Raw genomic sequence first — 15,689 nt, forward strand, 5'->3', positions numbered from 1 at the left:
CTGAACCACACAACAGCTTAGAAATGTGCTTACTGTAATGAACACTGGATTATTTTTGTCTTGGAAAATACAGAAAAGTTATCGAAGAGTTATAGAAGCTATGTTATTGATTTGTAAGATAATTCTCTAGAGGAAGCTCTAGATTTCTTCTATGAGACATTGAACATGGGAGAGAGTCACAGAGTTTAATACAGCCAGGAAGGAAGAATTGTTCATTTTTGGGTTACAGAAAGCTTTTTTTCCTCAGAAGTTTATGCTAGAAAAATATGTTCATAGTCCTGGAAGAGAATGTTTGGGTTGCAAACTATTTTAAAGGTAAGCACAGTAATTTTTAGACCACACAGCTTTTTTTTTTTTTAATTCTTATTTTAGAGAGAGTGAGAGTGTGTGCAAGTGTGGGAAGGGGCAGAGAAAGAGAGAGAGACAGAGAGAGACAGAGAGAGAGAGAGAGAGAGAGAGAGAACTCAAGCAGTCTCCATGCTCAGCATGGAGCCCGACGCAGGACTCAGTCCTACAACACTGGGATCATGACCTAAGCCGAAATCAAGAGTCAGACACTCAACCAACTAACCCACCCAGGTGCTCCCTTTTTAGCTCATACTAATATTTAAGTCCAAAGGGATAAAACAATATTTCTTTTAATTTTTTTTCAACGTTTTTTATTTATTTTTGGGACAGAGAGAGACAGAGCATGAACGGGCAAGGGGCAGAGAGAGAGGGAGACACAGAATCGGAAACAGGCTCCAGGCTCTGAGCCATCAGCCCAGAGCCCGACGCGGGGCTTGAACTCACGGACCGCGAGATCGTGACCTGGCTGAAGTCGGACGCTTAACTGACTGCGCCACCCAGGCGCCCCTAAAACAATATTTTTTAAAGGCCAAATTATTAGGTCTGTTTTTGAGTCAAACCAGTCCTCATTAAAGCAAATTACCCTTCCTTGAGAATCAGATTTCTCCAAACCAGATTTGTCTTTAAATGTAATACACTAGAAAACATAAGATTAATCAAATGTTCTTTTCATTTATTTAGTTTCAAATTATTAACCATATAAGAATTGGGAGGATTTTTTTAAATAGTTTTTACTTGGGTATCAGAAGAAAAATTGAGATGTGTGACATAAAATTTGATAGCAAAGCTTTCCTCACAAGTACTTCATGTTCATGTCTGAGGTTCATTGGATCCCCAGAGATGGTTATCATCCAACACATAAGCAGGTCAGAGTAAATCCAAAGCCCAAGGTCATCCCCCATCCCTCCCTCCCTCCCTACCACAAACATAAAAAGCTTTCACTATGTAATCTCCTTTTGTGTCTGAAGAATCTCTCCAAGATTCTGAACTGCTGTTTCTTCCATACAGGAAGCCACCATCCATTTCTATGATAAACTTCACATTTATTTTGAATTGAGATCCTATGCTCTATAACAATTGTGTACCAGGAGAGTGGACTGCAAATGAGCTCATGTTGCAGCCGGTAGGAGTGTGTATAATTAGATAAGAGGTGTTTTTGAAACAATGTTTCTACTTATTACTAGCCCTCGACTCTTTTTCCTGAAAAGGGAAAGAAAATGGAGTTTGTATTTAAAAATTCTATGAGGCGTTAAAAAAATACTGGGTATTAGTTTTTAAGTACAGAAAAGCATGGTGAAGAAAACAAAAATGACCCAAATTCATCACCTAGGTAATCCAGTAAGCCTCCGAAACTCACATGTGCAAACAAGGACACAGAAGAACTACTCCCTAAATATCTGCTTTTAATAGAGAACTTTTTCTTTTTTTTTAATTTCTAAAATGAGGTGGGGTGCCTGGGTGGCTCAGTCGGTTAAGTGTCCAACTTCGGCTCAGGTCATGATCTCATGTTTTGTGAGTTCAAGCTCTGCGTCAGGCTCTATGCTCACATCGGATCCTGGAGCCTGCTTTGGCAGGCTGTGTCTCCCTCTCTCTCTGCCCCTCCCCCACTTTCTCTCTCTCTCTCTCAAAAATAAAATAAACATTAAAAAATATTGAAAAAAATAAAATGAGACTAGAATATAATAACTATATTTTGGCCCCTTATTATGCGACAATTCCTGTTCTAACTTTTAATCCTCCAACAACTATTATAAAGTAGATTATTATTGCCATCGCTTTGCAGATGAGAAAAGATGCTAAGTGATTTATTTGCCTACAGTCATGGTTAATATGCAGGACAGCTGGGATTTGAACTCAGACAGCCTGGCTTCCAAAGCCCAGCTCATAAACCATTTCTTACGCCACTTATTACAGAATTCTTGGGAGTTAAACTATAGAAAGTTATAACTACTCTTGCTAAGTAAATTAGTTTGCTGTAGAAACCAAAAACTATCATCTTAGGTTGTTGAAGAACACTTCTGAGGACCATCTCCTTATTCAGACCTACCCCTTGGGATCAGCTCAGAAAAGCAGAATTTGGTTTAACAATACCTGAAAGATTATGCAATTTCACATGCTGTATTAGATTAACATTATGTTTACAGGGTGGAAAGTGCCAATTGTGGCTACAGTTTGAAATTGATTTCCCTGCTTGCTCTTCTTTATTTTTCAATTATTTAATTTTTTTTCTTTCTGAGGATCTTCAAAATATGGTCAAGATCTAAACCATGGAGTGCTGCTTTCATCAGAGCAATGATAATGGTGGTAATGCATCTTGTACCCTGTCAGATGAGGCCTAGGACTTGATTTGCCTTCTAGAATGGAGGATGACTTCAGGGAACAGTTTAAGGGACCAAGATCCTTCTCTGGTTGTAATTAACACCTTAGAAGCCAACATTTCATATATGCAGATAGAAAATTATTTTCCTAAATGCATTCTGTTACACATGCTGGCTCACACATTGGTGGAATCTTGTATTTTATTCATTCGTCAAACCTTTTTCTTTAATTTTTTCTTTTTTTCTTTTTGCCATTTAAGAATTTATTTGTTGCACAAGTAATAAGTGAAAGTACACAAGTAGATATAACCATCGGATTTATAAGAATTCAAATCTGTAAGTAACAAATGGTGGAGAAAATGTAGGTACCCAGGAACTCTCCCACACTGCTCCTGGGAGCGTAAATTATTACAGCTATCTGGAGGGTAATTTGGAGAGAGTGAGGTTGAAGCTGTGCACCCCCCACAACCCAGTGGGTTTGCACTCTTGGGAAGCTCTTGTGTCAGAGTGTAAAACAAGTTCAAGAGGGTTCATTGCAACATGTCAATAATGAAAAAACAGACAAACTGGAAGCAAATGTAACTGAAACGGAGAAATACAGAGCGGTCTTTTTCATGTGATGGAATATTATATAGATATGAAAATGAATGAACTACAGTTACATGCACCAACATAAAGAAATCCCCAAAACATAATGTTGAATGAGAAAGGCAAGTTCCAGAAGGAGCATTATACACCATGATTCCATTTATACAAGCCTTTAAAACACTACATTGTTTATGGTTATAAACATACTTAGGAAATATCTAAAAACATGCATGGGATTGATAACTACTGGTCTCAGGATGGTGGTTTACTGTGGAGCAGAAGGATGAATAATAGATCTGGGGCTTTCCTTACATCTGTAATGTTTCATTTCTTAAACTGGGTGGTAGGTACATGCATGTCTCTACCCTTGTCTGAGCTGCTGTGTATATGTTTCCAGTATTTCACAGTTCAGTACTAGAAAAGAATGCAACTGTCTTGAAACCCCATTGTAATTTTATCAAAATAACAACACCAAATAGAATCAGGAAGAAGGGAAGGAAATCTGATGAAGTAACATGAAATGACTGCTTTGCTCAAGGAAACCTGTTGAAAGCACAGACAAAATGAGCACAGCACTAGGAACACTAGATCGGAGGGATGATGACCTTTCCTCAAACTTCTCCTGACCCCTTATTTCAAGATGTCCCTAGCCCAGTGAAAGACCAAGGAGGAGAAAGTGAACGGAAGAGGATGTGTCCTTGGTCCAGAAGAGGGATCTAAGTCTTTCAGAATAGGACCATGAAGTGCCTTTTGAAGAGACACACACAACCCACAGGTGATGGGCATCTCAAGGCTTAAATAAAACTTCATCTTCATGAATGTTTCTGATCCTAATGCAAAATTTAGTTCTTATCCCTCACCATTCTTGGTAGGGTGTTTTGTCTCCCGTTTTAGAGCTTTCAGCTACGGCAGAAGTTCAGGAGGCTGATTTCCTACCATCTTCCTCTTCTTCCTGTGTCTGCTCTCAGGGCAGTGGCCGGTGCTTTCCGGGAATAAAGAGAAAGGAAAGTACCAAGCAGATTCTAGTAGGCAGTTGCAGCACACGGTATTAGGATTGCCAGCCTAACATTGTCCACCTTAGAAGACGATCTCATATTCTAGAAACCTTTATTCTGTCTTCCTCTGTGTGCCATTCATAGCCAGAGCAGAACCATAAAATAAAAGATTTGAGTCCGGGAAGTTGTTTTAATACTGGGATTGTAGTAGAGGAAGGGATCCTCGACATTCAGTACAGTGTTCTCATTTTTCAGATAGCAAGAGTAAGATTCCAGTATATGTAAGTAGCCTGACCCAAGAGGTGGGAGAGCCAGATTGGAGCCGCCATTCCTGCCCTCACGTGAGGGGCTTCCTGCTCCGCCGGCCATCTCTTCAGAGCCCATCTTGTTTCCAGTTCTTACCTTTGGCTGAACTATCTGAACATTTCCCCTGTGTTCCATCTCTAATTCCAAGACCTTTCCGGGTTATCTCCAGTGAAAAGAGACATATTATGTTGTCCTTTTGCCAACGACTTTCAAAAGGAGTGAAAGAGGACACCGAGGGAGGTGAAGATAAATGCATTAATCCTGAGCCCCTCACACTGTGCTTCAGATCCTTAGGGAATTTTTTTTCCCCCCTGAAAGAGATGAGAGGTTGAGCCACTCTGAGCTATGCTTTCCTCCTTAGGAATGACTTTCTTTTGTAGTCAAGGTTAAAGCAGGAGTTTGAGGTCAGGGCTGCTAGTCAAAGAACAACCAAACTATGACATTAAAGAGGTTTCCTTCCTTATCTAGCAGTTATGTTTTAAAATAATTCAAAGTATATAAATTTAGGAGATGGATACGTTCTCCCAGCTGTTTTCTGTAAAAGTAACTTTCACATCACATAATATATCTCAAAAGCAAACGATCAATTGTAAGCCTACCTGTGAATCTAAATGAAGTAGGCTCCTGAACGTCCATTTAATGAGGGCTTTTAAATGTCTCAGAGGTTTTAACACTGATTTATATTAACAGGTAAATTTCTAAGGCAAGATTCTCTGAGACTGGTTGCTGGGGGCAAACTAACTGCTTCAGCTGGGAGCTGTACTTGTAATCCTTTTTTACTTGTCCCCCCAGAAATATCAGCTTCACACAGCAGTGAATTGAAGCAGCGTCCATCTTCCAGCTGCGGAGCCTCTCCGCCAAAGTGAAGGGTATTTGTGATTGCGTCTGGCCACCAAGCAAATTGCCAGTGTCCACCCATAATAATTCTTCATCACATTTCTTTCTCTAGGACACATTCCTTGTCTCAAAATACTTGCTGACGGTACTTAATGAGTGGAGAAAAAGGCAGAGAAATAATAAAAACCCATTATACAGACAACCCATTTTCTAGGCTAACAAACATGACACCAAGAATATCGTTGTGCCTCATCTAATTCCTTGTTGGATCATAACCCTGTAGGATTTATAATAAAATCTTCAGGCATATTAATGACGGCAAATTTTGTTTCTGGAGAAAATGGGAATAAATGTTCTTCAAATTTAAATATAAATATATGGTAAAGAAGAAACAAAAGCTGTCGCGTAATGAAGGCCTGCTATAAAAAAGGATTACGTTGTGACTGTTTTGTTTCTTTATTTTTTTCTACGTTTAGTATTGTATACTTTCATTCTTATGTAACTTTTCTAGATTGATTTCAAAGTAATTTATATTACACAGACTTTTCTGACCCCAAAAAAGGTGATCCTAGAATATTCCTCTACTACACTTTAATAAGTTATTTGCATATGTAAGGAAAATATGAAGAGCAGCTTTCTGAATCTTGATAAAACAAAGGGCATCTTTTCTGCTAAGGCTTTTACTCTCTTTCATTACTTCCTTCTGTATTCTCTGAGGCCTCTCCCAGCCTTAGGAGATTTGTCTGTTTAGCCTGATTTTAATTTCCTCTGTAGGATGTCTTCTTCCCTTGGGAGATGAGACGCAAGCTTCTCTTGTGTATTAGAGCTTTCTCCTATTACAAATATAAAGCAAAGAATCCTTTTCCAGTGATTTGCACTACATAGTCCATTTGGTTAATTCTCGTCTGGGTTTCTCAGACCTTGATTATTCTCAAGATCCTCAAATCAAGGTCTCATTTGTTTTCATAGTATCATAAAAATTTACTTTATTCACTGTTTTTATTTAAAAAAAATTTTTTTTTCAACGTTTATTTATTTTTGGGACAGAGAGAGACAGCATGAACAGGGGAGGGGCAGAGAGAGAGGGAGACACAGAATCGGAAACAGGCTCCAGGCTCTGAGCCATCAGCCCAGAGCCTGACGCGGGGCTCGAACTCACGGACAGCGAGATCGTGACCTGGCTGAAGTCAGATGCTTAACCGACTGCGCCACCCAGGCGCCCCTATTCACTGTTTTTAAAACAGCCCTCAGATCCTTCTTGAATTTCTTGTAATTACCTGTCTAACTATACATTTATTTATCAATCAGGATGTTATTGGATCCAAGTGATGGAAATCCCACTCAAACTAGTTTAAGCAAAAGTGACATTACATTCCAGAGATGGATGGTTGTGCTGGTCACACAACAATGTGGATGGCCTTCATGCCACAGAAATGTACACTTAAAAAAAGTGACTTTATGAACCCCACCCCCTACCCCCAATTCTGAGAAGTATAAATGGGCTTCAGGAAACTCTGTTTTCTTCACTGTCTCTTAGAGATCCAATATTTGACTCATCATCCCTTGCCTTCAGTATGTGACAGGGAAATGTGGGAGGCAGGGAGTGGACTGTAGCATGGGTCACAGGTGGCTTCATGGAGAAGCTGGCCCTTGAACTATGGTTATTGGCTTGGGAGCAGTTGCAAAAAGAGCTGTCAAAATAAAGTGATTGGCTTGAGCAGAGGTGTGAAGATGGGAAAACCCAGGTAAATAGTTGACTTTGGCTCTCGAATGCCCTGTATGATGTGTGCACAGCAAGCAGAATGGCATAGCTAAGTTCAACAAAGGTGGTTGGGAACAGTGGGAGTTCCATGGGCATTTTATACATCCCTGGAGATGGAAGTGGGTACGTGAGGACAGTGGCACCTCATAAAGAAGGCAGAGGCTCCTGCTCTGGGGAGTCCAATGTAGAAGGAGTGTTGGAGAAGGATCATCTCAGGAAACATTTTCCACTCCTTCTGTTCGAATGTCTTTTTATCCTTTCTGTCATGTTACAGGTCCTCTTCTAAAGTATCCCAAGCGAATAAGAATCCATTCTGTTCTGGTGTCTTGATCTCAAGAATTATCCTTTTCTTCTATCTCATTCTAGTGTTTTAATGCTGCCTATGAATTTTCTTATTTATAACCCAAGCCCTCATGCTATTGCCAAACTTATTCTGTCAATAGGAAGCAGAGGGAATGTTTTCATCCAGGAGTGAAAGGCTTTGTTGCTAAATATCTTTTCCTCTGGGGCCAATTACACAAATGTTTTTCTGGAAATTCTGTGGGAGTTGTGTATTCTGAGCGGAACTTCAGACTTTTTAGATCTGGAAAGGACCTAAAAAAAAAAATAAAAATAAAAACCAACAAAAAACATGCCATTCAACCCACTCATTTAACCGATGAGAAAACTAGATCCCACAGTTGCAATATAACCCTATCATACTTTATTACCTCAAAGGATAAAAATCTCAAGGGTGCACCTTGAGGAAGAGCAAACGAGTGATTCAGAACCATTATCTCTTTGCTCAGAAGTGGAAAATAGCCTCTTCTGGATTTGTTACCCAGCCATTTTCCTGTTGCTTAATTTCTCAATTGTTTTACACAACAATTTTAAGTGTCTTTCAGATACAGAGTAGAGTATGCTATTTTTGCTGTCTCCCTCCAAGAGAGTCTATTATGTCTTTCAAGCACATACTAGTCTTACTCTGGTTGAGTCACTTGGGTTTTGGTGGGCTATGATGACACCAACATTTTCTCTGGTGACTAACACTAATATGTTCTGCCATTGAAATCCATTTTGGGAGCATTCCAGCCTTACTGAGAGTCTGATTCTCTGGATGGTTTTAGAGCCTTTGATAAAAACCCTCATGGTGTTTACATCATATCTGACACCCTGGATCTTTCTTTGTTTCTTTATGGGTTCTGACAGACTGAAAAACACATGAATCAGTCAGGAAACAGGAGGTAATTGTGGCTATTTAGATAACCTAGTAACATGGAAGATAATTGGGTCATGAAAAAAGTGAAAAGTAAATGAAATGATTTCTGCTCATCAGCAACACCAAGCTCACTTGGCAAACAGTGATGAGAAGAATAGTTAAAACTCCTTCTTCATCTTCCCGCTCCTTTTATGGGCTGGTGATTTTATAGACCAGCTGGCTCCGCCTTCTTATTTGTGATGGTGGTTGAGCCCTTTTTTTTTTTTTTTTTTTTTTTGCCAAAGGAGTGATTTTGGTTGTTTGTTTTTCTATTCGTGTGCTTGCTTAGAAGCCAGCCACTGGCTGCCTTAGGTTTCATGCTATTTCAGGGCGGTAAGATAGTATTTCCCGGAAGTTGATGCTTGTGAGGACAAAAATGTTTTTCTGCTGCAGAAAAGGTAGTTATGTGTGGTATGATGTTAGTGCAGAATGGAAAGTCTAGTATTTTCCAGTCATAGGCCACAAAGAGGAAGATGGTGAATGCAACTTTACTCAGGGTCTTGGAGAGAGGTCACCCTTGCTCCCCTCCCAAGAGCCAAACCAGTTCCTACAAGAGAACTCTGACTGGTCAGCCTGGGTCATGTGCCTGCCTTGGTGGTGAGCAAAGCTGCAGGAAGTTTTCTAATTAATAGTTTCTTCTGAATCACGGGATTTAAGAGAGTGAGTTCCTAAAATGGAGGGAGGTAGGACCAACTAAAAAGCTAAGATTTTTCCTCCAGCAACATTGATCCTTTGGAATACATGGGTTAGTTCACAGTACGTGCTCCAAAGAGATTTGCTGGATCACTGATAGGAGAAGCCCTGGAGGAAATATTCGTCCTAAGGGAGAGATTTTTAGGGTGAAATATCCATTCATTTCCTTGTTTGAATAAAAGTACCATTCTTGTATATTACTTACAGATTGGGACAAAAATTTTTGAAAACCATACTGCATATGCTGTATTTTAAATGACAGTTTTGTACTCTGAACCTTCACATGAGTTGCTCTCTTAAATCTTCCCAGCAGCCAGAAGAGGTAGGCAATTTCCTTTCCATTTTACAGATGAGAGGACAGAAACCATGGGGCAAAGTTTCAGAGCCAGTGAAAGGCAGAGCAAATCCTCGAACCCAGGTCTGTGTGATTTTTGTGTTCTTTCTTCGATGCCCCAGCTGCTTAGGAGACAGCTGGCGGATGTGCTGTTGATCGAGGTTGTGACGTTGAATACAAATTGAGAAGGAAATGAGGAGGAAACAGCATCATAAATCCTGACACAAAAGTTTAAGTCTCTTAAAGGCCTTCAATATGTCATGGCTCTTAGGATCTCTCAGTTGGTGCCACACAATTAGGCCCAGAGTCTTAATTGCAGGTTGATTTCCAAAACTGCATGTCCCTGTGCCAGTAGGATTTATGTGGAGACATTTACTTTAATTAAATGGCTACTTAGTGACAGGCTTAACATAGATCTTTTAAAGTACCGGATACTTGGTCAACCAAGAATGCGTATCTTCCTTACTAACAATACATAGAGATGTTTATTTCAGTTAATTGAAGCTATTAAAAATTGGAGATTGTTCTCTCATTCATGGTTTTAGGGATGGAGTAAGCTGGAGGCTATGGATTTACTGCTTCACACTTTCGCATTTTGAGTGTTACACTGACTCGCCATACCGGCTGACCCCCTACACTGAGAGAAACTCATGCTGCCAAACTCTTGGGTTTCTGCATCCCAGTCAGTACCTCACAAAATAGGCTGTTTTTTTTTTTTTTAAACCAGAAACAAGAAAGAGCTTCAGGTGAAAAATTGGGGCTGGCTAGTTACTTCTTAGTGTTTTTCAGCAAACAGAGTAAAATATACTAGCACATTTTGCTTAGATTTACTGTATCAACCCAACATGGAAAAGTCTGATGGGGAACTTTAGATGAACTACACACTTGCTTTTTATTTATTTATTTATTTTTATTTTTTTAATTTTTTTATTTAAATTAAAAAAAATTTTTTTTAATGTTTATTTATTTTTTGAGACAGAGAGAGACAGAGCATGAATGGGGGAGGGTCAGAGAGGGAGACACAGAATCTGAAACAGGCTCCAGGCTCCGAGCTGTCAGCACAGAACCTGACGCGGGGCTCGAACTCACGGACCGCGAGATCATGACCCGAGATGAAGTCGGCCGCTCAACCGACTGAGCCACCCAGGCGCCCTGCACACCTGCTTTTTAAATGCAGCTATTAAAAATAACCAATAAATAGATGCAGTCGTATGCGTGCAGCTATTGGTTGTTCTAGTGCCTGAGCTCTGGTTTGGCCTAACTTTGAGCATCCGTCTGGGAAGGAACATTCGTGACCTTCTGGTCTCTGAGGCTTTGCTTCTGCTATAGCCATTGATATCATCTGCCTTCTGTGTTCTAGTTTGTATTTCATTTAGACACATGTTTTCGCATTTCGTTTTTATAATGTTTCTTTTTCTTTCCCAATGATATCAGAGATCCAAAATTTGGAATATGTGCATGAAAAAAATAAAAAAATGAGAAAGCAACTCACCTGTGATGTAATCACTAAGAGATAAATACTACTGACTTGTTGATATTTTTCCTCCCATTTTTTTCTCAACACTTCCTTATTTAATGTATGTGTATATGTGCTTCAAAATATAGACTTGGTAGCTTGTATATTTGTCTTTATGCAACCGAATTCTTTTTGCATGTTTGCATGTCTGTTTGTATGCCAGCCTTGGCGATCTTGGATATGCTTTTGTTTACTTGTTTTCCTACTATGTTACAAAAAAGTATTTCTCCAAGTCCTTAAAACTTCTTTGAAATATCATTTCTTAACAGCTGCATAATATTCTACCATATGGATGTGCTGTATTTTATTATATCCCTAAGATTAGATAATTAGGAAGTTTGCAATATTTTCTATAAATAACATCCTAATAAACATCTTAAACATGAATCTTTGTGCTCATCCCTGGTTGTTTCCTTAGGGTAACTTCCCACAACACTTATAGAGGTAAAGAATGGTAATATAGGGGTGCCTGGGTGGCTTAGTTGGTTAAGCATCCGACTCTTGATTTCGGCTCAGGTCATGATCTCAGGGAGGTGAGATTGAGCCCTGAGTCAGGCTTTGTGCTGGGCGTGGAGCCTGCTTGAGATTCTCTCTGTCTCTGTCTCTCCCCTGCTTGTGCTCAAGTGTGCTTGTGCACTTTCTCAAAAAAACAAACAAAAAGAATGTGAATATAGGTGTAGCTCATATGAATGTACCTTTAGCTGCAGACTCCATCTTATTCTTTGATTCTTTATCCTTTAAAGTGACTTGATCGCCTTAAAATGATCCTAAAATTTACATAGCAATAAAGAAACCCAAATTGTATTTTAGAAAAGATTCTATACTCCTAAAGATACTAACGTTTGATCGCTTAAGGTAACTGTGGTTGAGATATTATCTTTCTAACAATGAACAGAAGAGTTCTAAGTTTGTTTACTCAAGAAATCTGATAAACCAGATCATTAAAAGTGTTAGAATCATCTTGTTTATGAAAACTTGCCGTTGGTTTAAATTGGCTGTTTAAAGATCGTATGAATCAGTTGCCAAGAGCTTGGCAATGCACATGTCCAATGCCATTATTTGCTCAATAACAACTTTCTGCTTAGGCTTAGCTTATAAGGCTGATAATTGAGGCATGATGAGACTGCACAGTGCTCAAGGGTATAATAAACCTTGCTTATTAGCTGGAATAGAGAAATATTTACCCGTGCTCTGCTAATGAGCTGTTCTTTATATCATTTAATTAGCTGGATTTATTCTAGCTGAGGTTAAATGTGTTTAATATATTTCATAGAGGTCTTGAAATAACGTGTTGAAATCAATGAGACAAAATGCAGAAAAATTTCAAGCAGGCTTTCTGTGGAATAATCACCATGCAGATATTGTTTGGGTTCATCTTAGAAAAACCAGAAAGCTGGCTGGAAGATACACTGCCAAAAATAATATCCATGTTATATATACTTCTTTTATAGACCACTCGTGGAAGTAGACGTACAGTGTTCTCCTTTGGAAGATACTCCTTATTCAACCTCATCTTGTTTGGGGTGATGTACAGACTATGTTCCAGGGGGTACAGCTTTCTGAGTGACTAGTTTTAAGTCTGTATTTGAAGTAAAGGTCTGTAGAGTCAAAATGATCCTTTAGGATACCTTTGGAAGGCTCCACCTTAGAGTCCAACACGATGTCCTGGATGGAGTCCGACAGCCAGTTTTGCCTACAAAGCTGTAACGGATTGCTGTTTCTCTGAGCAGCAGATAAGCAGTTGGCTTGTGTTTAGGGGCCAACGTGTATGAAAAATATGTCTCTTTAAACACCAGAGTCCTGCTCACCTCTGTGAGGTGTTCACACTGTGAGAAGCTCTCCGGAAGGAGTCCAAGGGAGCTCTGGAATAGTTTCTTTCTCTTCTCTCTCTTTCATTCTAGGGCATGAGGTCACCTAGTGGGATTGCTGGTATGCATGCGTGTATGTATTTCCCTGCCTCCCTCCCCTGTAGTGGCTGTTATTGGATTCTTTTGAGTGAAAGCAGGTGTTGTTATGTGACACCACAGCAGTTGCTGTGATGCAGGATTTTTACCCATGTTGAAGTTCGTCTGTGAGACCCTACAGTGACCTCATTGGTTTAACACACATCATAAAAACAGAGTGGATGAGGCTGGGTGAATGAATGTGTTATTTTGAAATTATCCTCTAATAATATTATAGTGTTCCCTTCTCTACATTCAGTGAGCATAGATTTGTTGAGGACCTACTATGTGCTAGGAGTTAGGGACACAATGGTGACTCTGTAGACTCAATACCTACCCTTCTGGAGATTATGGTCTTGGTAGGTTCCTGAGAATGTGCTGTTGCCTAGGCAATGATGGACTGACCAGATAGTCATTAAATCTATAGACATTCAAATGTTTGGTGCAGAAAATGCTTATTTTGGGTTTGTGACTTGGAACTGTATGGTGAAAATAGTTTCTTTGAGAACTACCCATTATCTAAACTCACATACCTACCAGCATATAAAACCCAGCCTCAGAGGCCAGATGACCTTCCTATCTCATGTCAGCATACTCTCACCGTATCACTATCTACCTGTTTCCAAACTCTTGGCCCTAGTACTGCCTCATGTCTGGCATCTTCTGTATCCACCATCATCAGCACCTCCTCGCTCCGGTTCCTTGTTCTTGGGATCTGTATGCCTGCCCTCGCTCCCCTCCTTCCCCTGAAGTAGTGGTGGCAGGGTGTGTGTGTGTATGAGAGAGACAGAGTTTCAACAGAGTAAATTCCTGTGCAGGAGAGTTTTCTTTTGATTACCAATCCTTCATCACTAGAGCGCTGGTCACAAAACTAGAGAAGAGGCCAAGGTGATTGGGTCCCCAGTTGCATATGTTCCTTTGGCTATTTTGGTCTTGATCTGTTGACCTTTCATGGGGTCTCCTTGTGCTTCTACCCCTTATCTGAGCTATGGTTTATAATCTGCCTTTCTTAATGAACATTTACAACCTCCAAAGTGGTAAAAGAAGGATAACCTCCTGGTGGGATGGGGCAGCAGGACTGAATGACCCTGACTTGGTCCCAGAATCTTGTGCCCTTCAAGATGGTGCATCGGAGGTATGGCAGGGTCTGCCGAATTCACAGGATTAACACAGTTTATCTTCCCAGATGGTTAGGTTTTTTTTTTCATTTGTCAACTAAAAAACATTATTCTTACACTGAAACAAACGTGGTTATCTTAAGGCATAAACCATAAAATTTACATGAATTTTAAGTTAAAAGATTATTTTTGAGTCAGACATCCAAGGAGTACATTCCCTCTTGTCTCCTGTCACAAGTGCTTTGGAGGAAGAGTTTGAACAGGCCTGATTGGGTCATGGCTCCTTGGTTCATTTATCTGAGATATGTAGGAAGCAATCAAGGTATACTGGTTGCTTTCCCTCCCTGCTTCCCACTTCCCTAAGTTATCCCCTGTGTTATCGCTCACACTGAATGTGCTCAGCTCTTCCCATCACCCTTCTGTATGCCTGCCTGTTCCACAAATGCTGCTGACATTGCTCCTGGGTTTCCCTGAACCTGCTCAAAGGATAGGCCCTGTGGTTCCTCAGTATTGAAGGTAAATAGCGCAGGACCAAGCAGTGAGTGGAATGGCAGCAGCCTGGCTTCAGGACATCAGAGTGAGAGACGTGTACTGAGAATGGACACAGGGGCCACCTGGCCCATTACCCTCCCTTGGCACACAGGTGCACAATGGAGGCTACATAACATGAGAGGGTGTCTATAGTCCCTAGGCAAACCCTACTGAGGAAGCAGGACAGAATTAGCTTATTGGCTATAACACTGACCAGAACAGAGTTTGCCCTGGACACTTTCTGCTCCATCAAACTCCATCAAAGGCTGTAAGGACATTTGTCCCTCTAAACTTTCACTTTCCTCTGTGTGGAGTTGAGGCCATGCTCAGCTTGGGTTTCTGACCTACTTTGAAGTTGCATCTCTCCATAAAGGAGGAATGGTATCTGAGTCCAAGGAAGCTGACGCTTGTCATTCCAGTTCATAGCCCCTGACCCCCTAATCTGTCCAAGGCAAGAAGTTCCAACAGGTGGGGTGATCCTTCTCTTTTAAGGCCTCCCTTGTAAGAGGAGAATTTGCTTCCTTCCTAATCTCTGGAAGAAGGCTACAGAATAAGAGAGGCATCTGCCTTATGGAAAATTTCTGAGTATGTCAAGTGTGTCTTTGATGCCTTCCCAACAGAGCCAGCTCAGTGGAATGGGAGAGGCACAAGCTTTAGGACCAGATAGATCTTTTTTTTTTTTCATATTTCTTTAATTATTTTGAGAAAGAGAGAGTGTGTGTGCACATGCAAGCATGCATGGGCAGGGGTAGCAGCAGAGAGAGAGGGGGAGAGAGAATCCCAAGCAGGCTCCATGCTATCAGTGCGGAGCCCGACTCAGGGTTCGATATCACAAACTGTGAGATTATGACCTGAACTGAGATCAAGAGTCAGGACGCTTAACTAAATGAGCCACCCAGGTGTCCCAAATCAGATGGGTCTTAATTTGGATCCAACCCTGGTCCTTCACTAGCATTATAACGTTGGTTGGGTTACTTACATTACCAAGCCTCATTTTCCTCATCTGTAAGAGGATGGCATCAAGAACTCACTGTTAGTAGTGAAGAGGATGCAAAATAATGTAAGAGAAGTGCTTGGCATGTAGTAACAACTCAATAAATGCTCCTCATGGCTATTCTGCATCCCTGAGCCCAGGTGAAAACACTATCTTCCCCCTTCCTGCT

General features: G+C 40.5%; 1 protein-coding gene across 3 annotated transcripts in view; it reads left to right on the top strand.

The window, feature by feature from the left end:
- ANKRD44 (ankyrin repeat domain 44) overlaps nt 1-15,689 on the top strand; it is a 327,806-nt gene that overhangs the window by 79,935 nt on the left and 232,182 nt on the right. Inside the window, exon 1 of one of the 3 annotated variants that reach the window (XM_047870050.1) lies at nt 9,031-9,051. The exons of the other annotated variants lie outside the window; for them this stretch is intronic. The gene's annotated coding sequence lies outside the window, so the exon portion shown is untranslated. Of the gene's footprint in view, nt 1-9,030; nt 9,052-15,689 lie in introns of those variants that run through there. 3 annotated transcript variants of the gene reach the window in all.

The sequence above is a fragment of the Prionailurus viverrinus genome, chromosome C1, assembly GCF_022837055.1.
Source record: "Prionailurus viverrinus isolate Anna chromosome C1, UM_Priviv_1.0, whole genome shotgun sequence".
Lineage (NCBI taxonomy): Eukaryota > Metazoa > Chordata > Mammalia > Carnivora > Felidae > Prionailurus > Prionailurus viverrinus.